This window comes from Callithrix jacchus, chromosome 19, assembly GCF_049354715.1.
Source record: "Callithrix jacchus isolate 240 chromosome 19, calJac240_pri, whole genome shotgun sequence".
In the NCBI taxonomy this organism is placed as follows: Eukaryota; Metazoa; Chordata; class Mammalia; order Primates; family Cebidae; genus Callithrix; species Callithrix jacchus.
The window spans coordinates 43069986-43092093 of record NC_133520.1 but is presented as its reverse complement, the minus strand read 5'-3'; the positions used below and the strand labels follow the sequence as shown (position 1 = coordinate 43092093).

The 22108-nt window shown below is 45.3% G+C and overlaps 1 long non-coding RNA gene and 1 other non-coding gene across 2 annotated transcripts in view; both read right to left on the bottom strand.

Moving 5' to 3' along the window:
- Nucleotides 1-21695, bottom strand: part of LOC128930218 (uncharacterized) — a 46928-nt gene extending 25233 nt beyond the window's left edge. Inside the window, exons 1-2 of the long non-coding RNA XR_008477927.2 lie at nt 21619-21695; nt 21056-21240 (exon numbers count right to left, since the gene is read on the bottom strand). This is a non-coding gene — a long non-coding RNA (uncharacterized LOC128930218). The remainder of the gene's footprint in view (nt 1-21055; nt 21241-21618) is intronic.
- LOC118149635 (U1 spliceosomal RNA) lies at nt 5682-5842 on the bottom strand. Its single transcript, XR_004737197.1, has one exon. It is a non-coding gene; the product is annotated as a U1 spliceosomal RNA (small nuclear RNA).
- Nucleotides 21696-22108: the final 413 nt, after the last annotated feature.

Below are 22108 nucleotides of genomic sequence, written 5' to 3'. Positions count from 1 at the left end.
AAAATCTTTGCAGTTTACCCATCTGACAAAGGGCTGATATCCAGAATTTACAAAGAACTCAAACGGATTTACAGGAAAAAAACAAACAAGCCCATTCAAAAGTGGGCAAAGGATATGAACAGATACTTTACGAAAGAAGACATATATGAGGCCAACAATCATATGAAAAAATGCTCATCATCACTGGTCATCAGAGAGATGCAAATCAAAACCACATTGAGATACCATCTCACGCCAGTTAGAATGGCGATCATTAAAAAATCTGGAGACAACAGATGCTGGAGAGGATGTGGAGAAAAAGGAACACTTTTACACTGTTGGTGGGAGTGTAAATTAGTTCAACCATTGTGGAAGACAGTGTGGCGATTCCTCAAGGCCTTAGAAATAGAAATTCCATTTGACCCCGCAATCCCATTACTGGGTATATATCCAAAAGACTATAAATGGTTCTACTATAAGGACACATGTACACGAATGTTCATTGCAGCACTGTTTACAATAGCAAAGACCTGGAATCAACCCAAATGCCCATTGATAATAGACTGGATTGGAAAAATGTGGCACATATACACCATGGAATATTATGCAGCAATCAGAAATGATGAGTTTGTGTCGTTTGTAGGGACATGGATGAATCTGGAGAGCCTCATCCTCAGCAAACTGACACAAGAACAGAAAATGAAACACCACATATTCTCAGTCATAGGCAGGTGATGAAAAATGAGAACACATGGACACAGAAAGGGGAGTACTAAACACTGGGGTCTATTGGGGGGAAAAGGGGAGGGCCAGTTGGAGGGGGAGTTGGGGAGGGATAGCCTGGGGAGAAATGCCAAATGCGGGTGAAGGGGAGAAGGAAAGAAAAGCACACTACCATGTGTGTTCCTAAGCAACTGTCTTGCATGCTCTGCTCATGTACCCCAAAACCTAAAATCCAATAAAAAATTTAAAAAATAAAAAAATAAAAATAAAATATTTATCCATATAAACCTTAAAAAAAAAAAATAAAAACCTTAAATTTTTCATTAAGATTTATAAGAAAACTCAACAAAGGCTGTGCTGGCATAACATCAAACTACTGAATTATTTGAAGACTCACTGGAGATGATTATTTTGCATGACGTAACTAAGCATCTTAACGGCTGACTTAATTACTTAGATGACATTCTGTGCGCTTTTGGTTTCGTAAGTACAGAGCGTAAACAGGTTAATTTTAGGGCCAGGAGGGGTGGCTCACGCCTGTAATCCCAGCACTTTGGGAGGCCCAAGCAGGCAGATCACCTGAGGTCAGGAGTTTGAGACCAGCCTGGTCAACATGATAAAAGCCCATTGCTACTAAAAATACAAAACTTAGCCAGGCGTGGTGTGTGCACCTGTAATCGCACCTACTCCGGAGGCTGAGGCAGGAAACTCACTCGAACCAAGGAGGAGGAGGCTGCAGTGAGCCGAGATCACACCACTGTGCTCCAGCCTGGGCAACAAGAAAGAAACTCCGTCTCAAAAAATGAAAAAAAAAAAATGTAAGTTTTAAAACAAAGTACTAGCTCATCTCTGAGCAATACTATTTAAGTAGGCAAGAGCCCCTGGAGGTAGCCTGAACTTTTTATACCCTTAGCTGGGGGCACAGAACAGAAATGATATAACATTTACAGAAACCCCTTTGTGGCCTGGCCTCTTCGGAATTTTTTCTGTTAGTTAAATAAAGTCCATTTGTTTCTATTGATTAAAAACCAAAGAATTCCCATGATGGGTTCAAGAAAACAAATCATTTCCCTAATGGACAGCATAGGTCAGCAACTAGAAACAAACATGAGCTTCAGTCCCTCGCTCTTCTCAGCACTCAGACAAAAACACAAAGAAAACAGTGATACTGATGGCCCCGTCATGCACCGGGCTCACGCAAGGATGCCAAGAGGCTTAGCCTAGGTTCCTCACCTGGACCGTTTCAGTGGATCAGATACCCGGATGTCTTGGTCTGATAGGCATCCTCTGCTAATGCGCTTTAAATGACTGGATCAATAATTTGATGTGCCACTTTTTATAAGATACTAAGATATCCTATGAAGCACTATTAAAATATTGATATTTCTGCACATCAGACGTGGCCCAATATTGGTTCTCTGGCAAGAGGACCAAAGCTAGCCCTCTAAGATCTTCCTCATTGATATCCCTACATTTTTCAGTGGCTAGAGAGACATGAGTAGAAAGCAAAGCTGGATTCCTGAACCCATGACCTCGGCACCATCAAAGTGGCGCTGCTGGCAGGTTCCTGGGCACCATCTGAGGCCAACCTCACTGTGAGGTGGAAGGAGGCTGATTAGAATGGTGGTCTTCCACCTCCTCCCTGACTTCCCAGGTCATCTTCTATTTATGTGGAATTATTCCCTCAACTGGGGCAGGATGATCCCACCCAGGGAAGACGGGAAATTCCCAGAATGCTGACCTGAAAGTCCAATTTTCCCAGTGTTGGTCTTTGGGCAAAATCTCCCAGGCTGGAGAGATTTTGATCCAGCCAGGGTCACTTCTCCACTACCTCCATCCCAGAGTGAAGTTAAAAATCCTGTCTGCTGTTGATGAGGAGTCCCTTCAGGCCCTAACATTTAGGAAGAGGCGTCCCTATTTTGTCGTCTTCACTGTCATCCCAGCACATCAGTCACTTAAAACAATCCAGTTTCAGGCACCGACAGACCTTCATCTCTGGACTTACCAAAAACAAAGCTTAAACATGTTACTTTTAGGGCCAGGAGCAGTGGTTCATGCCTGTGATCCCAGCACTTTGGGAGGCCCAGGTGGGCAGATCACCTGAGTTCCAGCTTCTGGAGCTGGACCTCTCAAGAGGACCAGCTTTGGGGTGGCAGAATGGAAGGAATAAAAGCCAACCATGGGGCTGGGCGTGGTGGCTCATGCCTGTAATCCCAGAATTTTGGAGGCTGAGGCAGGCAGATCTTCTGAGGTCAGGAGTTCAAGACCAGCCTGGTCAACATGATGAAACCCCATCTCTGTTAACAACACAAAACATTAGCCAGACACTATTGGATACAATGAGTTCTAAGTTTCTCTTCAAAGAATCAGCACTTCAGTATGTTCAGTTCTTTGTCCTCCATTTTAAAGTAGAAATTCCTTGTAGTTTCAGTAAACGACCTTCTCCACAGCTCTAATCAGTAGTTCACATCTGTTCCCCCATCCCCTGCCCCGTCCTGACTCATCCCAGTCAACTGCTCAGTCAACTGCCCTGGTCACCTGCTCTGGTCACTTGCTTTGACCTAGGTCACCCCTGGCTACCTGCTCTGACTTGCCCTTAACCATCCTTCCCACCAAACTACCTGCCACTCCAGCTCATACTCCCAATCTCTTTAAAATAGCCAATCAGGATTAGTCTAGCCTGTGCTGTCTAACCCTAGCCAATAGGGGAACGACACAGCCATAGGGGTGACCTCCATCAGGGGTAAGTACCCCTTTTCCGCCCTTGCCCAGGTGTGGAGCACCATTGCTCCATCCGTGAGATGCACCCTTCTATAGAAGTAAATCTTACTGAAAGGATTTATCTTCAAGTGCTATTTCTTTTGCAGCCTCCAAGTTTTACTTACAACAACCATGGTGGTGAATGCCTGTAGTCCCAGCTACTTGGGAGTCTGAGGCAAGAGAATCACTTGAACCCAGGGGGCGGAGGCTGCAGTGAGCTAAGATCATGCCACTGCACTCCAGCCTGAGTGGCCAGTGAAGCTCCATCTCAAAAACAAAAAAGCCAACCATGGGATCTGTAGCACAGCTCTCACCCCACCCTTAGCTGGGCCAGGAATGTCGGGAGTGCAGACTAGACAACCTTACACTGTTCCTTAGTTGTTTAGATGTATAAAGCCTAAGGGCTTTGTGCCTAATTAGCGTTTCAGAGGTTTGTTTTTCTCTCATCTAATTACATTTGCCCTGTGGAGAAGAGCCTCTGTCCAGGAGGCATTGCTCTCTGTGAAAATTTGTCTCAGCCCAACAACAGGTGCAAGAAGGTGAGCTCATCCCCCACACAGTGAGTTGCAGAGAATCCCCTAGGGAGCAAAGACTCCTCCCAGGCCGTGGCTTCTTCTGGCTCCTCTCCTTTCATTATCTCTAACTCCAGTGTCAGCCCTCCAGTACTCACCTGCTTTTTCACCCCTGGCAGGGTGGGGAATGTTCCCTCAACCTGCTGCTTTCTCCTTCAGGAACAAGTGCAGCCTCATAGCTAGCAATCAACTCCTGTGCTCAGGGCCTTCCAGCCAGACCTTCCCCAGTGCACCCTGGTAGGGGGTCAATTATTTTGAGCTTGGAAAATTTGAGTGAAATCACCTCTGACAGAGGGTAAGGGTTTTCATAAAATGCATTTCCTCACCTTCAGCTATAGCTTAATGTGACTGATGATTTCCCACTAGAGATCTCAAAAGAAACTTCTGTTTTGCTTCTGGATTTGGGCCTGGGTGATGATAAAAGGTCCTTAGGAAGCCAGGCCTATTGAAGCAGGATGGCCCTCAGAGGGGTGTGGGGTTGAGGAATCCATGGGGATTCAGGGTATCCTGTCTCAGACACAGGAGCTGGCCCAGCCACAGGGTTACAGGACAGAGTCCTGCCAGTTAGGGAAGCAAAGAAACAGACAGCATCTGAGATACCTATGCCCAATATGCAGGAGCTGGGTCCATGGCCTTTGAGCCTTAATATGCAGGAGAGCCATGTGGAACTTTATAACAGCACAGATTCCCACTCATTCTCACAGCCAATTCTAATCCTGAAGTCTGGAAGGGGAACCATGGGTCTAGTTTTTAACCAATATCCAGGCAATTTGGAAGCAGATAATGCAGAGAATACTTTTGAGAAACACTCCCCTACGTCACTTAGAATCAATTCATTGTTCCTGCTTCTTCAAACAGCTGTGTGATGAGCTTCCAGAATCATTGCCTGAGATGGGCAGGCTCGTTGTGTGACACAAATCACCAGCTGCATGCTTGTCTCCGCAGTCCTGTTCTAAGCTTAGCCTGAAATTCCTCCCACCCAGGGCGCTCCTGCCACCGCCTCACTGCAGAGACTGGAACTCTGTTCTTTAACTACCAGCTCAGAGTGATTTTTTTTTTTTAATCTTCCCAAAATTCTCTATCTAAGGGGTCTGGGGAGTCATGCCCTACAAACCATAAATTCTCATCAGACGGATTTTATTTAACCCTATATATTGTGACTTACTTCACGCCTGACTCTGGCTTCACATTATGAGACAAGGAAGAAAATCAAAATATTTTACCCCAAAACATGGGTTTCTTGTCCATATCTTGAAATGGCTCTGCAAAGCTGTCCTTGGTGGGGAAAATCTGCACTTGTAAAGAATCTCTATTAACATAGCTAGATATTTTTCTTCCAGGCCCTCCCAATCCTAAAGAGATTAACTAACAGTCTAGCACCTTTTAAAGATCTGAATAGGAAACATTCGTCATGTATTGTCTCTAAGGGCAGCCACTACAAAACTTCAAAACAATCTTGGTCTTCATCATCTTATATCTTAACCTGAACATTTCCTTTCTATGGATCCCAGGTCTTTAAACAAACTCATTTAAATTTACCTGTAGCCTGGAAGTCCCCCTCTCCTCTCACTTTGAGTCGTCCCATCTTTCTGGAGAAAACCAACGTCTTTCTTTTTTTTGTTTGTTTTGTTTTGTTTTTAAAAAGACCAGGGAAAAGCGCGAACGCAGTCCCCCACTACTACAAATTATGCAGTCAAGTTTCCCACATTTGGGGAAATTGCAGGGGTCAGCACATCCAGAGTGCAATGGATAAATCTCGCCCTGAGAAAACCACCTTCGTGATCATGGTATCTCCCCCACCAGGGTCTTTCTTAAAAGTACTTGATTGATGCCTCATGCCTTTCTAAAATGTATAAAACCAAGCTGCACCCTGACCACCTTGGGCACATGTTCTCAGGCCTCCTGAAGGCTGTGTCAAGGGCCACAGTCACTCCTATTTGGCTCAGAACAAATGTCTTCAAATATTTTACCTAGTTTGCCTCTTTTCATTTATAGGAGCCATGGAAATGATTGCCTTTGATCAATCACAGTGTCAGCTCCCGGCATTGGGATGAGCCCAGCTGTGCTGTGGATTCTTCCGTTGGAAGGAGAGAAAGAGACAGCTCTCAGTGTTGTTGGAAGTCACCCCCATCTCCAGCATCACAGTGCAACAGGCCCCGGCGGCATGCTGATTCAGTTCAGAACTCTGGGCTTAGGATACCAAGATGAAATAGAGACAGTTCCTGCCTTTGAAGGGTGTGATTACTGGTGGGGGGAAAGGGAGACGAGGCCCATGAAAAGTCATGTCTCTAGAAGGTAAGAAGGGGCGCAGCCATGATGACAGGGGAGGGACGTTACAAAGAAGGAGCATTCAGCCCCACCAGGAGGTCCCAGGGGGATCAGTCCCCAACCTGACTGTAACAGGGAGCAATACCCAGATAACAGAAGAGGCCCCCAGTAAGAAAGAGTCAGTGAACAGGCAAAATTCCCTCCAGGATCAGGAGGGGAGCTGACTTCTGATTAGGGCATTTCATCCTTCTCTGTAATGTGACTGAGAACTGGTCGACCTCACTTGCTGAGACCAACAGCAATCGCTGATGACCTCACCACAGGTCCAACAGGTGCCCGGTCCCATCCATTGTCTCCAGCCCCTGCCTGGGAGCTCCGAACAGGACACCCCTGCTCCTTGTTGATAGAACATGGATAAGGAAATAGGACTCAGTTACAAGCTTCTTTCCATGTCAGATATTTAAAGGCAATAATGGTTTTTATTTTCTTCTTTTTTTCTTTTTTTTTTTTTTGAGACGGAGTTTCGCTTGTTACCCAGGCTGGAGTGCAATGGCGCGATCTCGGCTCACCGCAGCCTCCGCCTCCTGGATTCAGGCAATTCTCTTGCCTCAGCCTCCTGAGTAGCTGGGATTACAAGCACACACCACCGTGCCCAGCTAATTTTTTTGTATTTTTAGTAGAGACGGGGTTTTACCATGTTGACCAGAATGATCTCGATCTCTTGACCTCGTGATCCACCCGCTTCGGCCTCCCAAAGTGCTGGGATTATAGGCACGAGCCAGCGCGCCCGGCCAACAATAATGGTTTACATAATTTTTCATGTATAATTAAACAATCCCTTATGTTTAAATAGTTAGATGGGCTTCAATTTTGTACTACTATAATCTGTGTATGTGTCCTTGATTAAATCCTTAAGATAAATCCCTAGAAACATTATCTTAGGGTCAAATGGCTTAGATATTTTTTAACCCGCTGATATTTATGGGAAATTGCCTTCCAGGGAGGTTATAGCACTTTGCCTGGTCCTCAGCAGCAACAGACTTTACAAAGTACACAGTATCTAACATTTGACTTTGATAAAGTTAGGGATAGATGGAATTCTGGAGAGCATTGGATCTTAGACTGGGAGTCTGGATATGCAATGCCCAAACCTCTACCTTCTTTTTCACTTAAAATGCTGTATCCCACCCATTTTTCAGTATCTCTTCACACTGATGAGACAGTCGGCAAATGCTAACGATTCAGAGCTTGCAAAGCACCTTTATATAATTATAATCCTCCTAACAACTGTAAGAGATGGAACTTACTATTATCATCCGCACTTGCAAATGCGGCCCTGAGAAGCTGAGTGATTCCATAAGGTCTCAGAGCTAATAGACACTGGTAATGAGATCAAACGCAAGGCCCCTTATCTTTGGAGCCCAGTGTGCCTTCCACATAGGTGGTTCTCCACCCAGGCTGCCCATGAGAATGTGGAATCTCCAGCAGTCTGATTTCACTGGCCTGGTGTGGATGCCTGTGATGGGTGAACATTCCCAGACCCTTTTAAGAACCTGATAAAATTGGTAGATCCACTTCCAAGAAAAAAGGGACACACAACAGCACACAAAATAATTGTCTGAGTGGGACTGATCAAATCAAATGAACCCTTTAAATCTGGAACTGAGAACACCAGAGATGCAAAAGAGATTCAGTGCAAGAGAAATCATCCCACTGGTTTCGAAGATAGATGACCCTGTGTCAACAACCTGAGAGTGGCCTTGAGGAGCTGAGAGCACCCCAGACTGACAAACAGCAGGAAGAATATGGGGACCGCAGTCCTACAGCCACAGGAACTGAATTCTACCCACAACCCGTGAGCCTGGAAAGAGGACTTGGTGCCCCAGATGAGAAGCGACCTGGCTGAGCCCTGACCTCAACCCTGTGAGATCCTAAACAGACAATCCAGCCATGCAACGCCCAAACCTCTAACCTACAGAAACCATGAGATAAAAAATGTGCATTATTTTTTTGAGACAGAGTCTTGCTGTGTTGCAAGGCTGGAGTACAGTGGCACGATCTTGGCTTAATGCAACCTCCGCCTCCTGGGTTCAAACAATTCTCTGCCTCAGCCTCCTGAATAGCTGGAATTATAGGCATCCACAACCATGCCCAGCTAATTTTTGTATTTTTTAGTACAGATGGGTTTCCACCATTTTGGCCAGGCTGGTCTTGAACTCCTAACCTTGTGATCCACCCACCTCAGCCTCCCAAAGTGCTGGGATTAGAGGTGTGAGCCACCACACCTGGCCACGGGCATTGTTTTAAATCACCAAGTTTGTGGTCATTTGTTACACAGCCACAGGAAGTGAATTTACCTGATGTATCAGAGAACCCACTAGGTATCATGAAGATGACTCTTATAAGGAAAAAATGATTTTTCAAAATCTTTCTGCCCTACCTTCCATGAGCATCTGGTGATGGAAGGACACACACACATGAAGATAGTGTTTCGGTGGGCGTGGTAGTGCATGCCTGCAGTCCCAGCTACTCAGGAGGCTGAAAGAGGAGAATCACTAGGGCCCAGGAGTTCAAGGCTGCAATGAAGCTCTGATTCAGCCACTGCATTCAAGCCTGGGCAACAGAGCAAGACCCCAGCTCTGAAAAAAAAAAAAAATACTGTGTTGAAGGCTACAAATGAGATTAGAACTTGTTCTGCTTTTCAAATCTAAGGAAAGGAGGCTTCGGTGGAACGAGGCCTCTGTTAGATGACCACTGACAAACAGGAAGACTGTGAGCTGGTCTTTGCGGGAAGCCTGGGCCTGGGCAGCTCTGGGAGTGAGATGGGAGTGCTCTGGGGGCAGAGGAGACAAGCCTGGGGCAGAGACACCTCAGGGCATTTTCAGAAAACAGCCAGAATAGCCATTAGATCCAGCTTGCTCAGGTAGATGGCAAATCAATGGGAAATAATTCCAGAAAGGTAGGGAAAGATGGAATTCCGGAGAGTGTTGGATCTTAGATCAGGAGTCTGGACGTCTCTCCATGTATATCAGGAAGTCATGGAAAATTCACGGACTGGAGAGGCTTTTGCAAAGGTGGGATTTAGGAAGACTGATCAAGGCATGGGATAGACCCATGGATAAATAGGCTTCTGGCTGGTTTGTTCCTGTGGTTTTCTGCGCCCAAGGAGATTGGAATGTACTGAGTGAGTCGGCTGTGGACTTGTGTCCCACCTCACTCCCCACTGTCGTGGATGTGTTGGCTCATCTCCAGCGCCATCCCTGAAAAACAGTTGACTCAGTTTGTTTCCAACCCAAACAGGGCCCATCGTCTTGTCCTGGCCTGAGGATGCCAGGGTCCAGCACTGCTGATTTCTTCCACCTGAGCACCAGTGGGCTCGACGATGATGCCTTGTGGTCCCAACAGCAGCGGTGAAAGGGAACATCACCACTGGGGCCAGTACAGCCCAAGAGACAAGCCCCATCCCCTCCTTTCTCCCCATCCCATGGACCCTTGATTTGCCAAGTGGGAAGACACTTTCTTGCGGTTTAACAGATCCTTTAACCTGCACAATTGCTTCTGCAGGCTGGCTCAGCCAGAGACCCTTGATACCTGGGCAAAAGCGCATATAACTTTTAAAAAGATTGCTACTGCTTTTAATATTCCATCTGTCCTGAGCCAGACCACTACCGAGGGCAGATCAGATATCAGATATTATATATCAAAGTCCTGCCATCAGCCTGGAGGATTTATTACTAGACTTGGTCCACTCCAGAGCTATGAGAACCAGTGGAATTGGATCTAAGGCTTGGAGTCAATTCTTCTGCATGGAAATGTGATGCAAAAGCTCTAATTTATTGGCCCTAAAAGGCTTTGACAAGTCATTTTCGCAAGTCACCCACTGAACATAGAGTGAAATTTTGCAGAGGTTTCTCCTCTGCTCGAACAGTGGCAGTCTCAGCACGTACAGGGAAGTTCTGCCCTCTTCCAGCTGGGTGAGCGAGGGGATTTTGCCTTCCCAGGCGCAGTGGCTCATGCCTATAATCCCAGCACTTTGGGAGGCCGAGGAGGGCAGATCAGGAGCTCAGGAGTTCGAGACCAGCCTGCCCAATATGGTGAAACCCCATCTCTACTAAAGTACAAAAAATTAGTTGAGTGTGGTGGCAGGCACCTGTAATCTCAGCTACTCAGGAGGCTAAGGCAGGAGAATCGCTTGAACCTGGAAGGCAGAGGTTACAGTGAGATCATGCCACTGCACCTCAGCCTGGGCGACAAGAGCAAAACTCCTCTCAAAAAAAAAAAAAAAAGATGGGAATAAAAATATGGTCCTAGATACATGTCTCATGCTAGGCACAGAAGTAGGGTACTCTCGGCCCTGAATGGCTTGCTATTGACTCGTCACCAGTAAGACATGCATTCACTGCACAGAAACCTAGGTGTATGCCTACCAACATGCCCAATGTGAGGATGTACTTCTATCTGTGTGAATGGATTCACAAGACCAGCCCTTGCTCTCAACTCAGGGCGTTGGTGCTCTCACCTGTCTGAATAGTGCAATCAATCACCTGGAGAGATTCTGTAAATTACCGGTCCCATTTCACCCGGAGATTCTGATTTCATTGGTCTGTTTTCACTGTAGCCTGGTCACTGGGATTTTTTAAAACTCTCCCTAGGAATTCCAATGTGCAGCCAAGTTTGCAGCTACACAAAGCCAGGTTAGCAGTGCAGTCAGCATGGTGATAATGGGGCTCATGAATCCATGACCTCAGATTCATCAGGACCCACTGTAAGCACTGGCCAGCAGGAGGGAAAGGAGCTGCATCAGATGATACCACGGAGGGCCATGAGCAAATGAAGAAACAGGAACCCAGCTGTGAAGCCAGGCCTGCGTGTCTGAGACGCCACTATAGAGACCCTGGTCTTTGCAATCCAGACTTTTCCCCAGTAGAAAGGAGAGGCAAAGGCTAACCTAGCAGGGACTGTGTAAAGCCTTTCAAGGTTGACCGTCCATCTCACCCTGCTCTGTTTCCCTCCTGCCCTGCAGAACAGCCTTTCACCTGAATGCTCCAGGCTTTTGGTCAACAACCCCTGGTCTTTATTTATTTATTTCTTTTTTTTTTGAGACGGAGTCTCACTCTGTCCCAGGCTGGAGTGCAGTGGTGCCATCTTGGCTCATGGCAATCTCTGCCTCCTGAGTTAAAGCTATTCTCCTGCCTCAGCCTCCTGAGTATCTGGGATTACAGGTGTCCACCACCACACCCGGCTAATTTTTTTTATTTTTTGTAGAGATGGGGTTTCACCATGTTGGCCAAGCTGGTCTCAAACTCCTGACCTCATGATCCACCCGCCTCAGCCTCCCACAGTGCTGAGATTACAGGCGTGAGCCACCGCACCCAGCCAACCCCTGGTCTTCTATACCCATTCACACTCAGAATCAGGGGGAATGCCTTGAAGTGGCTAAAATGCAAAACTGATATTTAGAAGCCCTATTAATGAAACAACAATTCAAATTAAAAAAAAAAAATCCCAACACTTTAAGCAGGTGTTTTTCAGGCAGAACCTTTAAATTGTCACTGTCCCAGAAGCTTCTGGAATCATGTGTGTGTCGGGGAGGGTGTGTGTGTGTGTGTAGATGAGCAGGTGAAGCAGCAAACATAGGGTAGCCGACTTCAGGTCTGCTCCTGTTTGCATTGCTGCCATGCCCTCGCCACTGAGATCCTGGCTTAAATATGTACACAGATGAATGCTGATTTCTTAGCATGAATTTTAACTCAGCTGCTGCTCCTGCATCAGTGAGCCCAATTCCAGTCAGAGGGAATGGCCTCTTCCTGGTCTCTGCAGTCAGTCTGCTGAAGCTGCTCAGCTGCACCCCTGGGAGCTGTGGGGCCAACTCAGACTCTCAAGGAGGTGACCTCTGTCTCCTTTCCAGGGCCAGAGAAGTGACATCACACGCTGCCTTTGGAACATGTGATTAAGCTTTTGACTGCCAGGAGCCTGACAGCTTCCAGCAGCTTTGTCTGCTCCTGTGTCTGCTTCTCTGTGCCAAAGTCAATGAAACAAAGGGACTGCAGATGTTGCTGTGAAGTCCTTCGATTCTCCCGGCCAGAGGAAAGCACTACATGAGGGTGGGGTGATGGATGGTGGGAAACCTGCAGGATGGGTATGAAACAATGCAAATGAAAGCTGTATTTTCTTCATAGCACTTGCTGCCACAGAGATGCATTTGGTTCTGTGTCCCTCTCACCGAAATGTAAACTCCCTGAAAGCAAGGACTTTGTTTATTGCCTTATCCCAAGAGCCTGGCACAGTGCCTGGCACATGGTAAATACCCAATAGATGTTTGAAATATGGAGGGAGGGAGGGAGAAAGGGAAGGAGAGCGGGAGGCAGAAAGGGAGGGAGGGAAGGAGGAAGGAGGAAGGGAGGGAAGGGGGAAGTGGGGAAGGAGGAAGGAAGGAAGGGAGGGAGGGAGGGAGGAAAGGACAAAGGAAGGAAGGAAAGAAGGACGGGAAGGGAAGGAAGGGAGGGAGGGAGGGAGGCTTTGGAGCTGGATAAACTTGGCTTTAAATCCTTTCTGTAGCAATTCTAGCTGTGTAAAAACATATGAGTGAATCATTTATTTTCTTTGAGTCTCTTTCTTCGTCATATTACCAATGAACGGGGCTGGGGTAAAGAGTGATATGTATAAGGTTGCCAGCACCACGGGCAATAAAAAACCTGAGAGCTACTTATTTGCATTATGGGTAATATTCTTACTACTGCTGATATTATTAGCTGTGGACATTACTAACGATGTGAGCACGGGCCTCTCATCAGAGCTTACTCTGGGTAAGGAACGTTCACCAGCTTGTCTCTGCTCATTGTGCTAAAGTTCCCTCTTTATCCAACAACACTTTCTTCTGTTTTCCCAATTTAGTGAAAGGATTAATCTTTTCACTGTCATTCTGCCTGTTTTGTTTTCCCCAATATGAGTCCCATCCTTCCTCATGAAATGGGTATCTCAGCGATTGAGCCCAGCCACCCACATATTTGACCCTGATCCAAGACCCTCATGTCTGGGAATGAACCTCAGATCAGCCATGCTAGAGGAAAGCCTGTTTTTATCCAACAATTCTCATAAGATTTTCCCCAGCCTGTTCAGTGGAGTTGTCAAAGCATAATTTTCAAAAAGTGAAAACACGATTCTTATATAAGCCTATAGGGAGTGTGTATCAAAGATCTGTTTACTTCACAAAAGAAAGAACCGGAGGAGGTAGAGCTGTTTGAAAAGAGAACGGGAAGGACAAAGATTTGGACAGACCATCAGGACCAGCAGGCTGATATAAGTTTGCTAATTTAGAAACCTCACTTGTTAATGTCCTATAGAGTAATAAAATGTTTTTACAGGACAAAAATCATTTGCATCTCTACCAGACAAAAATTAACATGTAACTTGGCAGAGTCTGGACCCAAATCAATAGTAAATAGTAAGTGAAACAAAGATACAGTCCCTTTAAGAGTTAAAAAAATAAAAACCTTTGGTGGCTTCTTAGGCAACTTCCAGTATTGCACTAGAAAGACAGTCATCTTATTTTTACTTCCAAGTTTGGGATACATTTTTTTTTGAGATAGAATTTTGCTCTTGTTGGCCAGGCTGGAATGCAGTGGCATGATCTTGGCTCACTGCAACCTCCGCCTCCCTGGTTCAAGCGATTCTCCTGCCTCAGCCTCCCAACCAGCTGGGATTACAGGTGCACACCACCATGCCGGGCTAATTTTTGTATTTTTAGTAGAGACAGGATTTCTCCATGTTGGGCAGGCTGGTTTCAAAATCCTGACCTCAAGTGATCGATCCATCTCAGCCTCCTAAAGTGCTGGCATTACAGGCATGAGCCACTGTGCTCAGCCATATTTGGGATAAATTTTTGAGATATAATTGGTGCCCCTCAGCCTAGTGGATGCCTTTGCAGTATGTAAAAATACTATTATGTTCTAGATGCCTGATGCCCTCTGTCAATTCCCAATGGCCGGAAGAGGGCATCTGCCCAGATCAGCTCAGGTGTCTATCCCTAGTCCCATCACCTGTGCCTAGGGTTAGCATGTCAGGTACACAGGGCTGTTTCTTCTCTGCTATTGGTAGAGCAGCTTTTCCAAGAAGGGGATAGGCTGGAATGGAAGAAAAGCATCCAAAGAGGAAGGAACCACAACAGAAAGATAATTGCTTTTCATTCTGCGCTGGGAGCATCCGTTTCATGCCTCCTCTTTTCTACATTTGTCCAGCAGAGGAAACGTTTGAACCAAATGACAGAAAACCTAGGGTAGCCTTTTTGGTGCCTCCTGACAATCACAGAAGTAGGCTGGTGTCCCGCCCAGGTATGGCAGAGCAAGTACGCCCACCTAGGTGGGAATCCTCACCCTCCTAATCCTGCAGGTTCATGCACAATCTTGTGTAGACCTTATACTTAAACCATCATTTAGACAGTTACATGAAATTGGCTATTTTCTGGAGAAAAAGACAGTGAATGGGAATTTTTCTTTTTCATTTTTTCTTTCTTTCTTTTTCTTTTTTTTTTGAGATAGAGTCTCACTCTGTCACCCAGACTGCAGTGCAGTGGCATGATCTTGGCTCACTGCAACCTCTGCCTCCTGGGTTTAAGAGATTCTCCTACCTCAGAATAGCTGGGATTACAGGTGCCCACCATGCCTGGCTAATATTTGTATTTTTAGTAAAGATGGGGTTTTCCATATTGGCCAGGCTGGTCTCAAATACTGACCTCAGGGTGATCGACTCACTTTGGCCTCCCAAAGTGCTGGGATTACAGGCATGAGCCACTGCCCCTGGTCGGGAATTTCTAAGTCCATTTGGCTCTCTCCCATTGGGGCCTCAATGGGCAGCCTTTTATCTGTAGCCTTTTTATCTCATAATAGTTTAACTAATGGATCTATTTTGAGTCAGGACATGTACAAATCCTTCTGTGATTCCACGAAGAGATGAGAAATACAAAGTGCAATCATTAAATTATCACTGTCACCATTATCTCCAATCAGCACATCATTCACAGGGACAGTTCCAAGAGCTTGACATGGGGAGAGTGTAACCTAGGGCAAACAGAGGGCCACCATCACTGCTCTTGGCTCCCTTAGGATTAGGAGTGCAGGTTATCATGTAGACCCTGTGGTCTCCTGGGGAGAGCAGGGAGCACCAACTCCATTAGTTGAAAGAAAGAAATGGAAATATTATGAGATGAGATGAGGCCAACGACTCCCTGTTCTTGTGACAACCAGTCAATTCAGTGTCAAAGAAAAACTTGATCAGCTTTGGTGTCTTGCTGTTAACCCACAAAATAGGTAGAGCCACAGAAAGAACATGGAAAAAAAATGAAGAAATGGTTTAGTTCCTGTAAGGGTCTTTCATACTTAGGTAGGCATTGCTTAATCCAGATGACTGATTTTTCAAAGTATCTTGCCGTATCTGATTTGAAAGCACACAAAATAGGTGACTATTTCACCCCTCATCTCTTGGCTCTAGGATCCAATTGGGATCAGGCTTTGGGGATCAGGATCTTTGCAGATCAGAAATGTCATAGGGGAGTCTACCGGGGGTCAGACGAACTTAAACTCACTTAAGCTGTGTAGGAAAATCCCTTTGCTACTGATAAGATTTGGCTCTGTTTCCCCAACCAAAGCTCATGTTGAATTGAGCTTTGCCATCTGCCCTGATTGTAAGTTTCCTGAGGCATCCCAAGCCGTGCTTCCTGTATGGCCTGTGGAACTGTGGGTCAATTAAACCTCCTTTCTTTCTTTCCTTTTTTTTTTTTAACACAGAGTCTCACTCTGTCACCCAGGCTGGAGTGCAGTGGTGTGCTCTCTGCTCACTGCAACCTCACTGCAATTCAAGCAATTCTCCTGCCTTAGCTTCCCGAGTAGCTGGGCTTTCAGGTGCCCACCACCACACCCAGCTAATTTTTGTATTTTTAGTAGAGACAGGGTTTCACCATGTTGATCAGGCTGGTCTCAAACTCCTGACCTCATGATCTGCCCACCTCAGCCTCCCAAAGTGCCTCTTTCTTTTTTTTCTTCTTTCTTTCCTTCCTTCCTTTCTTCTTTCTTTCCTGCCTTCCTTCCTGTTCTCTCCCTCTCTCTCTCTCTCTCTCTCTCTCTCTCTCTCTCTCTCTCTCTCTTTGTTTTCTTTCTTTTTCTTTCTTTCTTTTTTTTTTTGAGACAGAGTCTCCCTCTGTCACCCAGGCTGGAGTGCAGTGGTGTAATCTCAGCTCACTACAACTTCACCTCCCAGATTCAAGCAATTCTCCTGACTCAGCCTCCTGAGTAGCTAGGATTACAGGCATGTGCCACCATACCCAGTTAATTTTTGTTGTTGTTGTATTTTCAGTAGAGATGGGGCTTCACCATGTTGGCCAGGCTAGTCTCTAACTCCTGACCTCATGATCCACCTGTCTTGGCCTCTCAAAGTGCTGAAATTACAGGTGTGAGCCACCATCCCTGGCCCACTTCTTTTCTTTATAAGTTTCCCAGTCTCGGGTAGTTCTTTATAGCAATGCAAGAATAGACTTATACTTTGAGTCTCACCTTTCCTTCTTTGGAAAAATATCTCCATGGAAGTGTTATGGAGAATATTCAATAAAATTGAATGATATAATATGTGTAAATGACGTAGCAAGAGCCCAGTGGATAAGAAGCAGTGAATAAGTGGTAGCTATCGGTACAGTCAGACTCTAAGAAGACAGCAAATGTTTATTTTCAAGAAGAATTGTGCAGAAAAGGCCACTTTCAGTCTTCTATCTCCCCAAATTCCTTGAAGGAAGGATGATATCAGCAGCAAGGGAAGAAAGAAGAATGGGCATGAAATACTGCAGATCCTGCTAGCAATGAGGTCCCTCTGTCTGTGTGTGCCTATATCAACAATTTAAACCTACACACTCATGAGATGCACTGGGTTTATTAGGATGTGCATGTCCCTCCTAAGAAGCTGAGAGCTCCTGAGGGACAGGGATGGTGTCTTATTCATCTTCTCTCCCCAGGTCCTGGCTTAGTACCTGGCACTAACTAGGTAACAAATGTCTGTTGAATGCATGGACAAAGAAAGGTAGGAAAGGTATGAAGAAGATGGAGGTCCCAATCAGTAGAAATCTCATCCACTTGGCCTGGGCTCCATGTCACCTCCCTGTGATTAGGCCAGTGAGAATGTAAGCACAGATGCCTAAAGAACGTCAAGCTTCCTTGGGACTCTGCCGACCAGACATGACATAAGGCTGGACAGCTCCTGGGGAACCTCCAAGAGCTGTCTCCAGGCAAAGTGGCTAATCACAGGAGCTGCTGGCTTGGCTGCCTCTCTCCCCACCTCATTTACAAGATTGGTCATCTCCGGCTTCAAAATGGCATTTGATTTTCAGACATGAGTTGATAGAGCCACGATTTTCTAATACTGTTCCAAAGGGGCTAACGTACCTCTGAGGAGCAGCGCAGGCTATGACCAAACTCTCCCTACCTTCCTTTCACTCCACTTCCTACACCTTGCCCCTCCACCTCTGCCCACTTTCTATTTCCTCAGGCACAGCAGCTTCTACAAATTCTGGTCATCCATCTATGATTCCATTAGGAAAGAGTACTGCTACTTTCATTTTCTTTTTTTTATACTGCCCTAGAAGAATAGCCCCTCACATTCTCTGGTAGACTGAAGCCCATAGCTGCAAGGATGCTCAGAAAACCAGGCTTCTAATCATCGGCCGCTTGCTGCACTTCCTGTCCCTCCATCCTTGCAACGCACCTTTGAGGTAGGCATAAAAATCCCCATTTACAAGTGAAAAACCAAGACAGAAGAGTTTCAGTTTATTTCAGGCTCAAATGTGCTTCCAGTAGCTTATAGCCTCTACAGCTAATATGTGTACTCAGGTCTGAAACAAATAGGAATAAGAAGAGGAGGGAAAAGAGGAAGAGAAATTCTTTTCTGTAAAACAATTGTTTATGCAGCCAGCATTTGTTAAAATTCAGTTTGTGCCTACGGACATAATCTTTGAATTTGCTTTGCTTCTCAATGAATAACTTGGAAGCTCTTCTAGTGAAGGAAGACTTCAAAGGAACATGGGAGGTGATTTTTGACTAACCATATGTCTGCTTTCTGAGCCAAATACATTCGAAAATAAGAATATATTTGCGAGAGGGCCGGGCGTGGTGGCTCACACCTGTAATCCCAGCACTTTGGGAGGCTAAGGCAGGTGAATCACGAGGTCAGGAGTTTGAGACCAGCCTGACCAACATGATGAAACGCTTTCTCTACTAAAAATCCAAAAATTAGCCAGGCATGGTGGCAAGCACCTATAATCCCAGCTACTTGAGAGGTTGAGGCAGGAGAATCGTTTGAACCAGGGAGGTGGAGGTTGCAGTGAGCCGAGATTGCACCACTCCACTTTAGCCTGGGTGACAGAGCAAGATTCCATTAAAAAAAATGAGAGGACATGAGCCTGAGGAAATGACAGGCATTCAAATCTCACCTGCTTGCTGATGACCTCCACGTGATTTCAACAATGATTTCAAATATTTCACTTTAAGTCAGTGTGACTCAAGTATGAAATTGGTTCTCCTAAAGCTCCCCTAAGGCCTAAACAGTAATCGTTACCATAGCTGTGACAGGGAGACTGCCGAGTTTATGATCTATTCCATTCACAGCATAATGTGTAAGCTTATCTCCTGATTTCTTTGCAACAGAAGTGCACTTATTCCTCATATTCCCTTCACAACTTACTCACCAGACCAGGCTTTGAGCTCTCCTCCTGGCTTAGCATGGATCATTTGAAATGGTCATCTATCCTTTGGCCCCCATACCTAAACTAAAGTCTATGAAGAATACGAGGATTTTCTTGAGTGGGACTTTTTTGTTTAATAGAATAAGACATTAGATATCTCCCCTGGTACAGGACTCAATATTTTTCTTTTTAAAGCATTATTTCTCAAAGTACATTTTTTTCAAAGTACTTTTCACAGAACTTAAGTTTTCTTAGGTACTTCACTAAAAGCAAAATCTGTGATCTAATAAATTTGGAAAATATTGAGAATTAGAGCCCCCTCTTAGATATGTACTGTAGCTACTCAGCTTATTACGGAGGATGTAAACATCCTCTGTATTCCATGGAATGAGATGTAGTCCCAGCTACTCAGGATGAGTATTCCATGGAATGGAATGAGTAATGAGTATTCCATGGAATGCACTTTGGGAAACCCTATTATTCAAGAAAATTCTGGAGCATGAAAGCTACTAACAATAAATCCATTCACAAAATCACACCAGATATCTGAAATCATGCCAAAAATCTCCCAGAAATGGGTTGAATTGCCCACTTCAGAGACGAGGTCATTCTTCTGTAATTATGTGTATTGTCTGGTGAGTACTTATTATCTCACTGAATCCCGAGGACTATCTCACAAGCTAAGTATAGCTCTTTTCATTACACATGACAAACAAGGCTCAGCGAGGTTGGGTACCTTGCCCAAGGTCACAAAACTGCAGAGTGACAAAACTAGAATTTTGACTCTAAGCTCAAAGGGTCACCAAACCAAATTTGGGTCCACCCACCCAGCACGTCGAAGTCAAGCACTGATATTGGGATTGGTGAGACAGAAGCTGAGGCATTTATTGCAGGCAGCAAGCAAGGAGCTAATGCTAAAGGCCTAATCTCCCTGATGGCCTCAGTGTAACAGTTTTTAAAGGTGGGAAGGCAGAGGCTGCAGGCAAAGTCATAAATCAATACATGGAGGCTACATATTGCTTTTGCCAAAAAAGGCAAAACATTTCAAAGTGAGGGCCCACAGGACAGGTGACCATTAGATCGAGACCATCCTGGCCAACATGGTAAAACCCTGCCACTACTAAAATACAAAATTTTTCCGAGTGTGGTGGCACATGCCTGTAGTCCCAGCTACTCAGGATGCTGAGGCAGGAGAATCACTTGGACCCAGGAGGTGGAGGTTGCAGTGAACCAAGATCACTCCACTCCACTCCAGCAAGACTTTGTCTCAAAAGAAAAAAGTGTTCTCTGGTCGATGCACAGGGCAATGGGCATGTAATTTCTTATGATTAAGGCCTAGAGTGTGTACAATATTACTGCAGTAGACACTGAGACTGAGTTAGCACTGTTTCAAGGCATCTGAGTTGCTCTGTTGGAGGAAAGTGCATATGATGGGCATTCATTTGCTTCCCCTATCAGACAGATTCTCTACCTTTGTCCTTCCTGCAAGATTCCCTAGGAAGCCGACGCCCACTGAATGTGGCACTCAGGTTCTCTGCTGTCTAGATTACAGTTGAGTTTGGTCGCTGCAGGACCCAGCAGAAACGTTGAAAGTAAAAGCAAATAGGTAGTTAACCATTCTTTACAATAACGATGGGTGTAACCTTCTGTGGCCTCAGCCCTGTGGGGAAGTTCTGGTGCCAGTCCCTGGGTGCTTCACCATTTTTAGTTAGCTCCTTAACCCTGTAAACAGCCCCTTCACTAAACCCTTCCCAGTTAACCCATTGACAGTGAAACCATTTCCTGGCAGAACTCTAACAGAAATAAGGAACCCACAGGCGACTGTTGGGTGTGCAGCCGACCTAGTGCATGGCTCTGCACTGCCATCTTGGGGGCTGGCACAGGCTGGCACTGAGTCTGGGGAAGGGAGCCGGGTTTGGAGGCGGGGAAGGGAGCCGGGTTTGGAGGCGTGGAGGGGAGGGCGGTGCATAGTTGCTTCCTGATCAGCTCTTCAGTTGATTGAGAGTGAGGTAGGGAAGATTAGAGGGAAACTTACGGCAGAATTCAGGGCTGAGGCTGCTATTCTTTTGCTCCTTATAACTTATGATGTTGTCAGCGTCCACATGCTTCTCCATGGGTCTGGTCTCAGGGCCAGGTTGCCTCATCTTAGGTCCAGTGGCACCCTCACTGGCTTGGTGTTCTTGAACAATTACCTAACCTCTCCATACCTCAGTCTCTCAGCTGTAAAATAAAACAGAAGAGTAATAGTACCTCCTCTGTGGCGTTGATTTGAAGATTGAATGAGCTAGTATGTACCCAACATTTAGAGGCAGTGCCTGATACATAAAAGGCTCTCAACAAATGCTATCCTTTACTAATATCCTATGTGTCTGTATCAGTGTTGGGGGAGTGCGGGGACAGAAAGAAATGAGAGAGGGAAAGAGATGGGCAAATGAGCTCTAAAGTCTCTTTGGCACTAACACAATTCTTTATTACGTGTTTTGTCTGGCACTTCACACTGAGCTGTTCCAGAGGCAATCAATACCTATTAGCCAGTTTTATTCTTATTTTTTCTGATGATCTTACAGGGGAGCAAACTGAGGCAAAGTACGAACTTACTTCTCAGGAATGTAACCATTATGTCGGCAATCACTGTGATTATTTGAACGGCAGCATCTGGACAAATTTAGTCACCTAAAATACAGAAGAGAGATTTCTCATGGTTAAAACGAAGCTCTTTATTTGCTTCTGCTAATTAAAAATCAGAGCTAAAGATACTTAAACACTACAGCTAAAATGCCATGGCTGTATATTGGCTTAATGAATTCTCTTATGAAATCAACTCTAAAATGTTATCCATCGTAAATCATGAAACACAATTTTTCTCATTCTCTTTTGAGCTTTACAATTCATCTTAAAGATCAGTGTTTACATTCTCTTCTGTAGGTTGTGTAATAACCTTTGGTAAGAAGAAATAGAAGTCTGACTTTCTTACTTATAGCTGTGTTATCTTTAAGCAAAAGGGAAAATACATGTTCTCTTTAAAATTTACAATTATTGGTCACCCTCAATTTTACTGAACTTACTTCTGGCCTCTTTAGATGTAGCT